This window comes from Pseudophryne corroboree, unplaced genomic scaffold (genome assembly GCF_028390025.1).
Source record: "Pseudophryne corroboree isolate aPseCor3 unplaced genomic scaffold, aPseCor3.hap2 scaffold_1663, whole genome shotgun sequence".
NCBI lineage: Eukaryota > Metazoa > Chordata > Amphibia > Anura > Myobatrachidae > Pseudophryne > Pseudophryne corroboree.
In genome coordinates, this window is record NW_026968299.1 from 46,257 (window position 1) to 60,391 (window position 14,135).

Below are 14,135 nucleotides of genomic sequence, written 5' to 3' on the forward strand. Positions count from 1 at the left end.
AACAAGCAACCACCAAAGAGAAATAATATTAATGTATATATATAGATATATAGATATATAGATATATATAAATATAAATACAGCAACTTGGGGGAAAAACTATGCTACTGACCTGTATATACTGGAGGGGAGCGCATGGGATTATGGGTAGGCACAGCCGCAGTCACTAAGCAACCAGTAGCTCTCCCGCTCATAGGCCGTAGTAACCCGTCACTCATCTAATGGCCCCGCCCACTCCTTATTTCATACACCAAGGAGTCCATCATACAGCCCCGCCCACTCTACTCGCCATTGGTCGGACTGTCCCGTCACTCGTCGTGACATGTGTAGGAGGGAGAGGGGGCGGGGCTGCGGCCTATGGGCGGGAGAAAGGTGACTGAGTGACTGGACCCTGCGACCAATAGCTAGAGACAGGGGCGGGGCTGGCTGAGTGACGGGTTGCTACAGCCTATGAGAGAGTGGGCGGGGCTGGTGGCTGATCCCATGCTCTATACGGTGACCCGGAAACAGTGCCCCTTCCCTTCCTGTACACAGAGCTCCGCCCCCGGTCTCCTCCAGGTAATGGCCGCCGCCCCCTCTGCTGCCGGGCAGGGTGTATGTGCTGCAGTGTGTGGTGCATGGAGAGTATATTACCCGTGTCATACACACACACACAGCACTGTACACACTGCTCATACAGGGTGTTACACATAGGGGGGTGCGGTATATACACATGGTAAATGTTAGATCCAAGGGGCATAAGGGACCTTTTCCGTTAGAAGGAGGAGCCACGACTCAAGGGGGAGGAGCTAGGCCAGCGGGATAGTTGCTCTACTGTCCACGCCACCAACTATTACCTTTAGTAATCAGGTTGTGAGCGAAGCGAGCCACCGAGCCCGAAGCGTGGCGAGGATTCTTTTCGGGCACCCTGTTCGGCCGTTGCTCCTCCCCCTGATGACGTAGCCCCTCCCCTTGAAACGTCAGAAGGTCCCTTCTCACACTCCGAAATAGAACCAACCATACACACATTGGGGCAGTATACACACATAGGGGCAGTATACACACATAGGGGGCGCTATATACACATGGGGGGGCGGTATACACACATAGGGGCAGTATACACATAGGGGGCGGTATACACACATAGGGGGCGGTATACACACATAGGGGGCAGTATACATACATAGGGGGCGCTATACACACATGGGGGGTGCTGTACACACATAGGGGTGGTATACACACAGGGGGCGCTATACACACATAGGGGGCGCTATACACACATAGGGGTTGGTATACACACATGGGGGGGCGGTATACACACATAGGGGGTGAATAGGGTTGCCCCTTGTCTCCTGTCCCTTCCCATTTGCCCCCTACCTGCCTCCCATACCCCCCTCTCCTCCTGCCTGCCTCCCATATCCCCCTCCCCTGCCTGTCCCCTTCTATCCCCATCACCTGATGTGACACCGCAACCCTGGCACTCCACATGCATTCCTACTGACCACTTTCCGTCAAGAACCTCATCTCCCAGTCCTCAAACCCCGGCACCCCTTTTCCACTGTCAACTCGCTCCTCTGCCCCCCCCCCCCCCCCACACCCCGCCTCCTCGTCTCCCCCCCCCCTCCCCGCCCCCTCACTCTCTGCTCTTGACTTTGCCACCTACTTCCCATGCAAAATTGGCTCCCTATGGCAGGATATCACATCCCACCAGACCCTGAGCAACCCCCTCCTCCATCCCCCCCCCCCCCCTTACCTCCTACCAACTCTGACATCTCTCTTCTTTGTATCTAGTGTGGAAGTCATGGCCCTCAGCCGTTCCTCACCCTCTCCACCTCCCCATTTGACCCTATCACCTCCTCCGCTACCTCTCTTCTTCTGCCTGTTCCCATCTTGCCCATCTCATCTCTCCCTCTCATCAGACACTGTCCCCTCTGCCTTCCATCATGCTCTTGTCTCCCCTATTCTTAACCAACCTACCCTTCATCCAACCAATCTCTCCAACTATCGACCATCTCTCTCCTCCTAACTCCTTGAGCGTATAGTCTACATCCGCCTGTCTTTCCTCAAACTCACTGCTTGACCCATTCCAGCCTGGCTTCCGTCCTCTCCACTCCACTGATACTGCCCTCGCTGAAGTCTACAAAGACCTCCATGCTGCCAGATCCAATGGTCACTACACTCTGCTTATTCTCCTTCACCTCTCTGCTGCATTGGACACTGTGGACCACCCTCTCCTGCAATTACTTTTCTCTAGCATCCATAAGGGATATTGTAGACAGAATTAGTACCATGGGGTATAGACGGGTCCAAAGGAGCACGTGCACTTTAAACATTCTACCACTGGGTGTGCTGGCTCCTCCCCTCTATGCCCCTCCTACAGCTCAGTTTAGATAAAGAGCCCTCGGGAGAGGATGCACACTCTGCAGCTCCAGAGTTTTCCTTCATTTTTATTTCTAACTTTTAATGATTTCGGTATGCTGTTTGGGCAACAGTATACCTGCACCGTGGGAGTTTTTTTTTTTGGGGGGGGGAAGGTCACCGGCCTCCTGAGGTGAGAGCCGCTTCCCGTTGCATGACCACCGTCCTGAAGGGCTGTTTGTTCAGCGGGACATGGCGCCTTGTCTGTCGCAGCCGCAGCATTGCGCACACCCCTGACACTGCCTGAAGGTGATCGTCGGTGGTGAGTACCAACCGGGGGGACCCGCTAGGGGAGGTCCCCCGGACAAATGTGCGGCTGATTCTCCTGGGGGGGACCCGCTATAGCCCCTGCGTGAGACTGGCTAAACACAGGTGAACCAAGCATTTATGTGAGGTTGTACATACATATGGAGACATGGCCAGTATAAATATACAGCAGTAGCTCCGGCACCATGGCGGGGGGCGGAGCTACATTAGAGCGGGCTCAGCGGCATATTGGCGTCTTCCTCTGCATGAGCTGCAGCAGCCTCCACAGCTCCTCCAGAACTGCCCCTGTATACACTGGTACCGGGTATAGGGGGGGAGAGCCGCTATCATTGTGCACAATAATCCCCTGTGGGGTTTTATAAAGAATCTCACTGTGGTTACACAGATGTAACAACCACTGACAGCCTCACTGGGGCCGGTCACCATTGTGTGCGCTGGAGTCCTCTCTTCTCTGTCTCCTCACATGCAATAGGGCAGGCTTGTCATATATCATATCAGGCTGTATTGTGTGTGTATATTGTACTGTTTTCTACTACACTATGGTAAAACAGAAGTCTTGCAGTGTGTGTAATGCCAGGTTCTCTCCTAGTACATCCAGCTCAGTATCATGTGAGCAGTGTAGTCAGTCATCTCATGCTGATACTAATGTGGGGGAGAATGCGGAGCCCCCTTGGTTGGGGGCTATAAAAACTATAATGTCTGATATGTCATCTCAGCTCACTGCAACTGCAAACAAGACACAAGAACTGCAACAAGCAGTGGCTAGCCTTACTGCTAAGCGTCGCTCCCTGCCTGCTTCACAGAAACCTGCTCTACCAGCACTCCTATCATATGATACTGATGATGATGATGTACAGGATGATGGGGATCCCACCCCAATCCAGGGTATTGAACCCCTCGTATTGGCTATTAGGGAGATGTTAAAGCTCCCCCTGGGGGATGCAAGTACTCAGCAGTCATTTTTCCTCCCTCAACAGGAACCAAAAGTCACATTCCCTGATTCCACGGAATTGGATGACTTATTTAAACTAGCCTGGAAGAATCCAGATAAAAGATATCATGGTGACGAACAGGTTTCTGAATACCTTCCCCTTTGCCCCTGAAGGCAGAAAATTCTGGGAAGAATCCCCAGCCGTAGACGTCTCAGTGTCTCGCCTTTCTAAAAAGGCGGTGCTCCCTGCTCCGGGCTCCCTTACGGTGAAGGACCCGGCGGATAGGAAAATAGAGACCACTCTAAAATCTATTTTCTCCTACGTCCTAGAGGATGCTGGGGATGCTTCAAGAACCATGGGGTATAGACGGCATCCGCAAGAGACATGGGCACACTACAAGACTTTGAATGGTTGTGAACTGGCTCCTCCCTCTATGCCCCTGCTCCAGACTTCAGTTTAGATTCTGTGCCCAGTGAGACTGGATGCACACTGAGGAGCTCTCCTGAGTTTCTCTGAAAATACTTTTTGTTAGGTTAATTATTTTCAGGGAGACCTGCTGGCTACAGGCTCCCTGCATCGTGGGACTGAGGGGAGAGAAGCAGACCTACTTCTTAAGAGTTCAAGAGCTCTGCTTCTTAGGCTACTGGACACCATTAGCTCCAGAGGGTTCGATCACTACGGTACACCTAGCTGCTCGTTCCCGGAGCCGCGCCGTCACCCCCTCACAAAGCCAGAAGATAGAAGCCAGGTGAGTATGAGAAGATCAGAAGACTTCAGTGACGGCAGAAGAGGTTCCGCGCTGCGCGCCATGCTCCCACACATAACACAGCACTGCAGGGTGCAGGAGGGGCGCCCTGGGCAGCATGAACACCTCAAATCAGACTGCCTTGAGTTATAACAGTGCCCCAGGCACTAGATAAGGGTCCCCCGCCAGTATAAACATTTTTAAGCGGGACTGAAGCGCGATATGTAGTGGGCGGGGCTTAGCCCACATACCTCTGACCAGCGCCATTTTCTCTCCTCAGAAGCTGCAGAGACGCTGGCCCTGTCCTCCACACGGCTGTACAAGTAACAGGGTGCAAAATGGGGGGGGGGGCACAAATAAATTGGTGCAGATTTGTATATATATAAAGCGCTAACAGGTCTGGGCAGTCATGTCACTGGCCTCAGTACCGGGATAGGCGCTGGGTGTGAGCTGGCAGAACGCTCTCTGTGTCTCTCTTACAGGCTTTATTGTGGGTCTGTCTCCTATAGTCACAGTGTGGTTGTGGCTGTCGGTACGTGTGTGTCGACATGTCTGAGGCTGAATGCTTTTCCCAGGAGGAGGCTGGAGTGGGGACAGAAAATACTGTGAGAGTGACCGTGTCGGCACCGCCGACGGATGATTGGATGAATATATGGAGAGCGTTTTAAACACAAACGTGACTAAGTTGACTAAGAGATTTGATAAATCTGAGTCTAAGAACCAGACATTGAGGAAATCCATGGAAGATGCTTTGTCACAGGCCCAGTCCCCTTCGGGGTCACAGAAACGGGTGGCATTCTGTATGCCGGCGGTCGGGCTCCCGGCGCTCAGTATACCGGCGCCGGGAGCCCGACCGCCGGCATACCGACACTTATTTTCCCTCGTGGGGGTCCACGACCCCCATAGAGGGAGAATAAAATAGTGTGGCGCGGCGAGCGCAGCGAGCCCGCAAGGGGCTCATTTGCGCTCGCCACACTGTCGGTCAGCCGGCGGTCGGGCTCCCGGCGCCGGTATGCTGGGCGCCGGGAGCCCGACCGCCGGCCAGCCGTAGTGAACCCACAGAAACATGCAGTTACCCAGATAGCAGAGACAGATACCGACACGGACTCTGATTCCAGTGTCGACTATAGTGATGCCAGATTACATCCAAAGCTGGCTAAGAGCATTCAGTACATGATTGTGGCGATAAAAGACGTGTTACATATCACTGAGGACCCTGCTGTCCCTGATACTAGGGTCTGTATGTATAAAGGAAAGAAACCTGAGGTGACGTTTCCTCCCTCTCATGAACTGAACGCTCTTTTTGAAAAGGCTTGGGAAAATCCTGACAAAAAGATACAGGTTCCCAAAAGAATTCCAGTGACATATCCGTTCCCCTCTGGGGACAGGGAAAGGTGGATGTCAATCCCCACTGTAGACAAAGCTTTATCGCGTGTATCCAAAAAGGTGGCGCTTCCGTCCCCTGACACGGCAGCCCTAAAGGATCATGCGGATCGTAAGCAGGAAAATACCCTGAAATCCATTTATGTCACTACAGGGTCACTGCTCAGGTCTGCCGTTGCTGTGGCATGGGTGAGTAGCCCTATTGAAAGGTGGGCAGAGAACTTGTCATCTGAGGTAGATACCCAGGACAGGTATAGCGTGCTTTTGACTTTGGGTCACATCAGGGATGCTGCAGCGTATTTAAAGGAAGCTGTGAGGGATATTGGCTTTTTGGGATCAAGGGCCAATGCCATGGCAGTCTCAGCTAGGAGAGCGTTGTGGATTCATCAATGGAAAGCTGATGCTGACTCTAAGAAGGCGATAGAGTCTCTACCATTTAACGGTAGGGTCTTGTTTGGCGACGGCCTCACTGACCTGGTATCTACGGCTACCGCGGATAAGTCATGGTTCCTGCACAGCAAAAGAAAACGCCTCACTATCAAATGCAGTCCTTTCGGCCCAATAAATACAAGAAAGGACGAGGATCTTCTTTCCTTGCTACGAGAGGAAGGGGAAAAAGGTCACAAGCTGTGGTAAGTTCCCAAGAGCAGAAGTCCTCCCCTGCTTCTGCCAAATCCACCGCATGACGCTGGGGCTCCTCTGAGGGAGTCCGCACTGGTGGGGGCACGTCTCGAACTTTTCAGTCAGGTCTGGGTGCGCTCGGACCTGGACCCTTGGATAGTCGAAATAGTAACCCAAGGGTACAAATTGGAGTTTTAAGACGTGCCCCCTCACCGATTTTTCAAGTCGGCCTTACCAGCATCTCTTCTAGAAAGGGAAATAGTAAGCGCTGCAATACTAAAGTTGTGACACAGTCAAGTGATTGTCACGGCGGGGGGAAGGGTTTTATACGAGCCTTTTCGTGGTCCCGAAGCCGGATGGCTCAGTCAGACCGATTCTGAACCTAAAATCCCTCAATTTCTTTCTAAAGAAATTCAAATTCAAGATGGAATCTCTACGTGCAGTGATCTCCACGCTGGAAGAGGGGGATTTTATGGTATCGGTCGACTTAAAGGATGCATACTTGCATGTCCCCATATTTCCTCCGCATCAGGCTTACCTAAGATTTGCGGTACAGGATTGTCATTACCAATTTCAGACGTTGTCATTTTGTCTGTCCATGTTAGGGTCTCCTGCCCTGTGCTGCCACGTCGTCATGGCAACCGGGAGACAAGTGCTAGTGGAGTAACCTGAGCGCAGCTGATACTCCGGTTCGGGTCTTTTGCTGTGCAGTGGTTATAGGCTCTGTGCACGGCAGGGGATCCGGTGCTGGTTTTTGTGCTCACAGTCTGTGAGGTCTGAGTGGGGCGTGGACAGCACCTGCTTTATAAGGCCTCTTTTCAGGGTAAGCAGATGCTGCTGAATCTTTGTTGGTTAGTCAGTTCATGAAAGTTAGCCAGTACTGTGTAGCTTTGTATTTGTTTGTTGCTTACTGCAAATAGGCCTGGGGATTTGGTATTACACTCTGCCAATCCAGACCTAGCAGTAAGACTGGAGTCAGTCGTTTAGCTTGCGGGGGTTCTGTTACTACTCTGTGAACTTAGCAAGTTTGCGGCTGTATTCTAAGACTTGCCTGTCTAATCCTGTCTCACTGTGCTAGGTGTCAGGGGTCAGTTTAGTGGCAGTAAGCTAAAACCTGTGCACTGCAAGTGAGAATTAGGATTGTGGAGACTCTCCTTGTGTCTATCATTCCATCTCTGACCAAGGAGTTTACTGCCACACCCGTTGGTAACCCTTTAGGGTTTTGCTGTTGCCCTTAGCAACATCATTTCGGGTTCTCTACGTATTAAAACACAACATCTTGCTTTTTCCATCTGAGCAGTTCTAATACAAGGGATATACCCAGTTCCTTAGCCTCTGGGCTTCTCTGTTCACTTTGTGTGTATTTTGTTACCCTATCACCTTCTGTGTACGTTATGTCATATTCCCCAGTTTGTCTGTGAGTCCATTTGTTTTGCATAACAGTTCAAACACCAGTACATTCCTGCAGACACTGGAGTGTATAACAATTCTGACACCAGTACTTTCCTGCAGGCACTGGTGTGCATAACATATTCAGCAGCCTAATACTCCTGTTGAAATTTTGTGGGAATATGGAGCATACCCCTCAAAATACGTTGCAACAGGTGGTCGATCAGGTGCAGGTCCTGACTCGACAATGTAATGATTTGTCCATTAAAATGCACACCTCCCAGGCTGCTGGCGGAGCTCCCGCAGCAGCAGCACCTGCAGGGGTTAAGGAGCCGAAAGTAAATCTCCCGGATCGTTTTTCTGGAGATCGCTCGCAGTTCTTTTGTTTCAAGGAGAGCTGCAAGCTATACTTCCGGCTTAGGCCTCAGTCTTCTGGGTCGGAGATTCAGCGGGTGGGCATAGTGATTTCCTTGCTACAAGGAGACCCACAGGTCTGGGCATATGGGTTGCAGCCTGACTGTCCGTCGCTTAAAAGTGTTGATGTTTTTTTTACGGCACTGGGCATGTTGTATGATGACCCTGACAAGACGGCCTCAGCCGAGGCTCAGATTTCGATCCTTAAGCAAGGGCGAAGGCCAGTTGAGGTTTACTGTACGGAGTTTCGGAGGTTGGCCCATGATACCCAGTGGAATGACCCAGCCCTGAGACACCAGTACCGAAGAGGTCTTTCTAACCAGATAAAGGACCAACTAGTACAATATCCCTTGCCTGATAGCTTGGATCAGCTCATGCAGTTATCCATCCGGGTGGATAGACGGCTGAGAGAGCGTAGGCTTGAAAGGGAGACTGAGATTTCCTTCCTTCCCAAGGGAACCTCAGACTCTGAGGAATTTTCTGAGGAGCCTATGCAGATTGGGGCTACCCGCCTCTCCTCGCGTGAGAAGACGCGGAGGAGACAGCAGGGGTTGTGTTTGTACTGTGGGAATAAAGGTCATGTGGTAGTATCATGCCCAGAAAAGCTGGAAAACTTCAGGGCCTGAGGGTGATGGGAAATATCCTGTCAGGCCAGAAGTCAGAATTTCCCAAGAAGACTTTTATCATTCCTGTGACCTTGAAGATCCTCGGTCAAACTGTCAAGACTGAGGCCTTTGTGGACAGTGGGGCCGACGGGGTTTTTATGGACCGCCAATTCGCCCTAAAACACTCTGTTCCCTTAGTACCCTTGGCATCGGAAATTGAGATTTGTGGGTTAAACGGGGAACCATTATCCCAAGGTAAAATTACCTCTAGCACTAGCCAGATTTCTTTGTTTATTGGAGCCACACACTCTGAAAAATTGTCCTTTTATGTGACTGTCTGTACTTTTGCCCCATTGGTGTTGGGGTTACCCTGGTTAAGGGCCCACAATCCTCAATTTGACTGGGTCTCTGGGGAGATTCTTAGTTGGGGTACTGATTGTTTCAGGAGTTGCTTGAGCCTTCCAGTCAGGCTCTCGCAGCTAAGTTTGCCAGGATTGCCAGGGTGTTATGCAGATTTTGCGGACGTGTTCTCCAAAAAAGTTGCAGAGGTACTACCTCCCCATCGCCCCTATGACTGTGCCATTGATTTGTTGCCAAATGCTAAGCTTCCCAAGAGCAGGTTGTACTCCCTGTCACGTCCTGAGACTCAGGCTATGGCAGAGTACATTCAGGAAAACTTGGCTAAGGGATTTATCAGACCTTTACAGTCTCCAGTTGGGTCGGGGTTCTTCTTCGTGGGTAAAAAGGACGGTTCGTTGCGACCCTGCATCGACTTCAGGGAATTGAACCGTATCACGATTAAAAACTCATACCCACTGCCTCTCATTTCGGTCTTGTTTGACCAGCTTCGTACTGCCACCATTTTTTCTAAGATTGACCTACGCGGTGCGTACAATCTAATCCGAATAAAAGAGGGGGATTAATGGAAGACTGCCTTTAATACCCACTCAGGGCATTATGAATATTTGGTGATGCCTTTTGGGCTCTGTAATGCCCCGGCAGTCTTCTAGGATTTCATGAATGATGTGCTCAGGGAATATTTGGATAGATTCTTAGTTGTATACTTAGATGACATCCTAATCTTCTCCCATTCCCTGGAGGAACATCGGAAGCATGTACGCTTAGTCCTCCAGAAACTCAGAGACCACCGGCTTGGGGCGAAGCTGGAGAAGTGCGAATTTGAAGTTCAGCAAATCGCATTTCTAGGATATATTATCTCCCCAGAAGGTTTCCAAATGGAGGGTTCCAAGGTACAGGCAGTCCTGGATTGGGTGCAGCCCACTAGTTTGAAGGCGCTTCAGCGTTTCCTGGGCTTTGCAAATTTTTATAGACGATTTATCGCTGGATTTTCGTCTATAGTGGCGTCCTTGGTGGCACTCACTAAGAAAGGGGCGGATGTTGCTCACTGGTCTTGTGAGGCTAAAGCGGCTTTTGCCCGTCTCAAAAGGGCATTTGTTTCGGCCAAGGTGCTGCGACACCCAGATCCAGAGCGTCCTTTTGTGGTGGAGGTGGATGCCTCTGAGATGGGTATTGGGGCAGTGCTTTCTCAGATGGGAGTGTCTGATAATCGCCTTCATCCCTGTGCTTACTTTTCCCGTAAATTTTCGCCTGCCGAGATTAATTATGACGTGGGTAACCGGGAATTCTTGGCTATTAAGGATGCACTCGAGGAGTGGAGACACTGGCTTGAGGGGGCTAAGTTTGTGGTCTCAATTCTCACTGACCATAAGAATCTGGCATATTTAGAGTCAGCGAAGCGTCTCAATGCCAGGCAGGCACGATGGGCTTTGTTTTTTGCTCGCTTTAATTTTTTGATAACATATCGCCCTGGGTCAAAAAACATCAAGGCTGATGCGCTCTCGCAGAGTTTTGCTCCAATCCAGGAGACCACCGAGGAGCCGTTGCCCATTGTTTCCCCATCATGTATTAAAGTGGGCATTACCCAGGACCTCTTATCATTAGTCCTTAGAGCACAGGAGCAGGCTCCTCCAGACCTTCCGGTAGGTCTTTTGTTTGTGCCTCCTAGGTTAAGACAGCGAGTGTTCCTGGAATTCCATGCCAAGAAGTCGGCAGGTCACCCGGGTATTGCCAGAACTCGGGAGTTGCTATCTAGGGCGGTGTGGTGGCCCTCGGTGGCTAAGGATGTGGATCAGTGGGTTCGGGCATGTGACATCTGTGCCCGAAATAAGACTCCTAGAGGGGTTCCTGTTGGCCCATTACATCCACTCTCTATCCCATCTAAGCCATGGACCCACATTTCAATGGATTTTGTGGTGGACTTGCCCAAATCCTCGGGGATGACAGCCATCTGGGTTGTCGTTGACAGGTTTTCGAAGATGGCGCACTTCGTTCCACTGGTTGGGCTGCCATCAGCCAGACGCCTGTCTGAATTATTTATGCTGCATGTTGTGCGTCTCCACGGGTTGCCACTTGATGTGGTCTCTGACCGCGGATCCCAGTTTGTGGCCAAATTCTGGAGGGCATTTTGTTCCGATCTCCAGATTTCTGTCAGCTTGTCGTCAGGCTACCATCCGCAGTCTAATGGGCAGACTGAAAGGGTGAACCAGTCCTTGGAACAGTTCCTCAGGTGTTATGTCTCCAAGTGTCAGACTGACTGGGTTGCTCATCTGTCCATGGCGGAGTTTGCCTATAACAACGCGGCTCACTCTGCTACAGGGATCTCTCCCTTCCTTTGTGTGTATGGGCATCATCCTAAGGCCAATTCTTTTGACCCCCTGGACTCCACGCCTGGTGGTTCCTCTGTGGTTTCGGTCCTTAGAGGTATTTGGCGGAAAGTGAAGAAAGCCCTTGTGTCTGTGTCATTAGTGACCAAAAGGGTTTTTGATAAGCGGAAAAGACCCTGCAGCTTCAAATTAGGAGACTTCGTCTGGTTGTCTACCAAGAATTTGAAGTTGAGACAGCCGTCTCATAAGTTAGGCCCCCGGTTCATCGGCCCTTATAAGATCACCAGGGTTATCAATCCGGTGGCATTTCAGTTAGATCTGCCCCGTTCTTTGGGTATCAATAAAACATTTCATTGTTCCCTTTTAAAACGGGCGATTAGTAATCCTTCTTCCAGTGGAAGACCTTCCCCTCTTCTGATACGTGGCCAGAGGGAGTTTGTTGTTGAAAGGATTCTTGACTCCAAGGTGGTTTGGGGTCGGCTGTCATTTTTGGTGCACTGGAAGGGGTATGGCCCGGAGGAGCGGTCGTGGGTGCGCAGTTGTGATCTTCATGCCCCCAGACTGATACGCTCTTTCTTCTCGCAGTTCCCTGATAAACCCGGTGGTAGGGGTTCTTTGACCCCTCGTCAGAGGGGGGGTACTGTTAGGGTCTCCTGCCCTGTGCTGCCACGTCGTCATGGCAACCGGGAGACAAGTGCTAGTGGAGTAACCTGAGCGCAGCTGATACTCCGGTTCGGGTCTTTTGCTGTGCAGTGGTTATAGGCTCTGTGCACGGCAGGGGATCCGGTGCTGGTTTTTGTGCTCACAGTCTGTGAGGTCTGAGTGGGGCGTGGACAGCACCTGCTTTATAAGGCCTCTTTTCAGGGTAAGCAGATGCTGCTGAATCTTTGTTGGTTAGTCAGTTCATGAAAGTTAGCCAGTACTGTGTAGCTTTGTATTTGTTTGTTGCTTACTGCAAATAGGCCTGGGGATTTGGTATTACACTCTGCCAATCCAGACCTAGCAGTAAGACTGGAGTCAGTCGTTTAGCTTGCTGGGGTTCTGTTACTACTCTGTGAACTTAGCAAGTTTGCGGCTGTATTCTAAGACTTGCCTGTCTAATCCTGTCTCACTGTGCTAGGTGTCAGGGGTCAGTTTAGTGGCAGTAAGCTAAAACCTGTGCGCTGCAAGTGAGAATTAGGATTGTGGAGACTCTCCTTGTGTCTATCATTCCATCTCTGACCAAGGAGTTTACTGCCACACCCGTTGGTAACCCTTTAGGGTTTTGCTGTTGCCCTTAGCAACATCATTTCGGGTTCTCTACGTATTAAAACACAACATCTTGCTTTTTCCATCTGAGCAGTTCTAATACAAGGGAGATACCCAGTTCCTTAGCCTCTGGGCTTCTCTGTTCACTTTGTGTGTATTTTGTTACCCTATCACCTTCTGTGTACGTTATGTCATATTCCCCAGTTTGTCTGTGAGTCCATTTGTTTTGCATAACAGTTCAAACACCAGTACATTCCTGCAGACACTGGAGTGTATAACAATTCTGACACCAGTACTTTCCTGCAGGCACTGGTGTGCATAACAGTCCACAGCTCCGAGGATTTTCACCAAAGTAATGGCGGAAATTATGCTTCTCCTGCGCAAGCAGGCAATCACAATTATCCTGTACTTGGACGATCTCCTCATAAAGGCGAGGTCCAAGGAGCAACTGTTGAAGAATGTGTCTCTTTCACTGACGATTCTGCAACAACACGGGTGGCTCCTAAATTTGCCAAAATAACAGTTGGATCCAACGACACGACTTTCATTTCTGGGTATGATTCTGGACAGAATTGCAGACAGTTTTTCTTCCAATGGAAAAAGCTCTCGAATTACAGAACATGGTAAAACAGTTTCTGAAACTAACAAAAGTGTCAGTTCTTCAATGCACTTGGTTGCTGGGGAAGATGGTGGCGGCCTATGAGGCCATTCCGTATATGGCAGGTTCCATGCAAGGGTGTTTCAGTGGAACCTGTTGGACCGGGTGGTCTTCAGTATGCCGACTGACGGGATCCCGGCGCACAGTATACCGACGCCGGAATCCCGACAGCCTGTATACCAACACTTATTCTCCCTCGTGGGGTCCACGACCCCCCTGGACGGAGAATAAAAAAGCGTGGCGCTCATTTGCGCTCGCCACACTGTCGGTAAGCCGGCAGTCGGGCTCCCGGTGCTGGTATGCTGGTTGCCGGCATACCATACTGAACCCTGTTGGACCAATGGTCCTGGTCTCACCTGGACATGCTTCAGAAGATAATTCTATCTCCCAGGACCAGAATCTCCCTTCTGTGGTGGCTGCACAGTCCTCACCTTCTGGAGGGGCGCAGGTTCAGGATTGGATCCTAGTGACCACAGATGCAAGCCTCTGAGGCTGGGGAGCAGTCACACAGGGAAGAAACTTTCAGGGAATGTGGTCGAGCCAAGAAGTTTTGTCTACACATAAACATTCTGGAATTAAGAGCCATTTACAACGTCATACTGCAAGCAGAACATCTTCGAGGTCTGCCTGTCTTGATTCAGTCAGACAACATGACAGCAGTGGCGTACATAAACTGCCAAGGCGGTACAAGGAGCAGAGCAGCGATGGCCGAGGCCACGAAGATTCTTCGCTTGGCGGAAAGACATGCCAGCGCTCTGTCAGCAGTCTTCATTCCGGGTGTGCACAACTGGG

General features: G+C 50.8%; 1 protein-coding gene across 3 annotated transcripts in view; it reads left to right on the forward strand.

Annotated features, from left to right (window-relative positions):
• The first annotated feature begins 414 nt into the window (after nt 1-414).
• The window catches only part of LOC135001670 (oocyte zinc finger protein XlCOF6-like), a 47,022-nt gene continuing 33,301 nt past the window's right edge, over nt 415-14,135 (forward strand). For 2 of the 3 annotated variants that reach the window (XM_063951599.1, XM_063951602.1), the window contains exon 1: nt 415-558. The gene's annotated coding sequence lies outside the window, so the exon portion shown is untranslated. Of the gene's footprint in view, nt 559-847; nt 967-14,135 lie in introns of those variants that run through there. The other variant, XM_063951600.1, reaches the window with a different exon arrangement.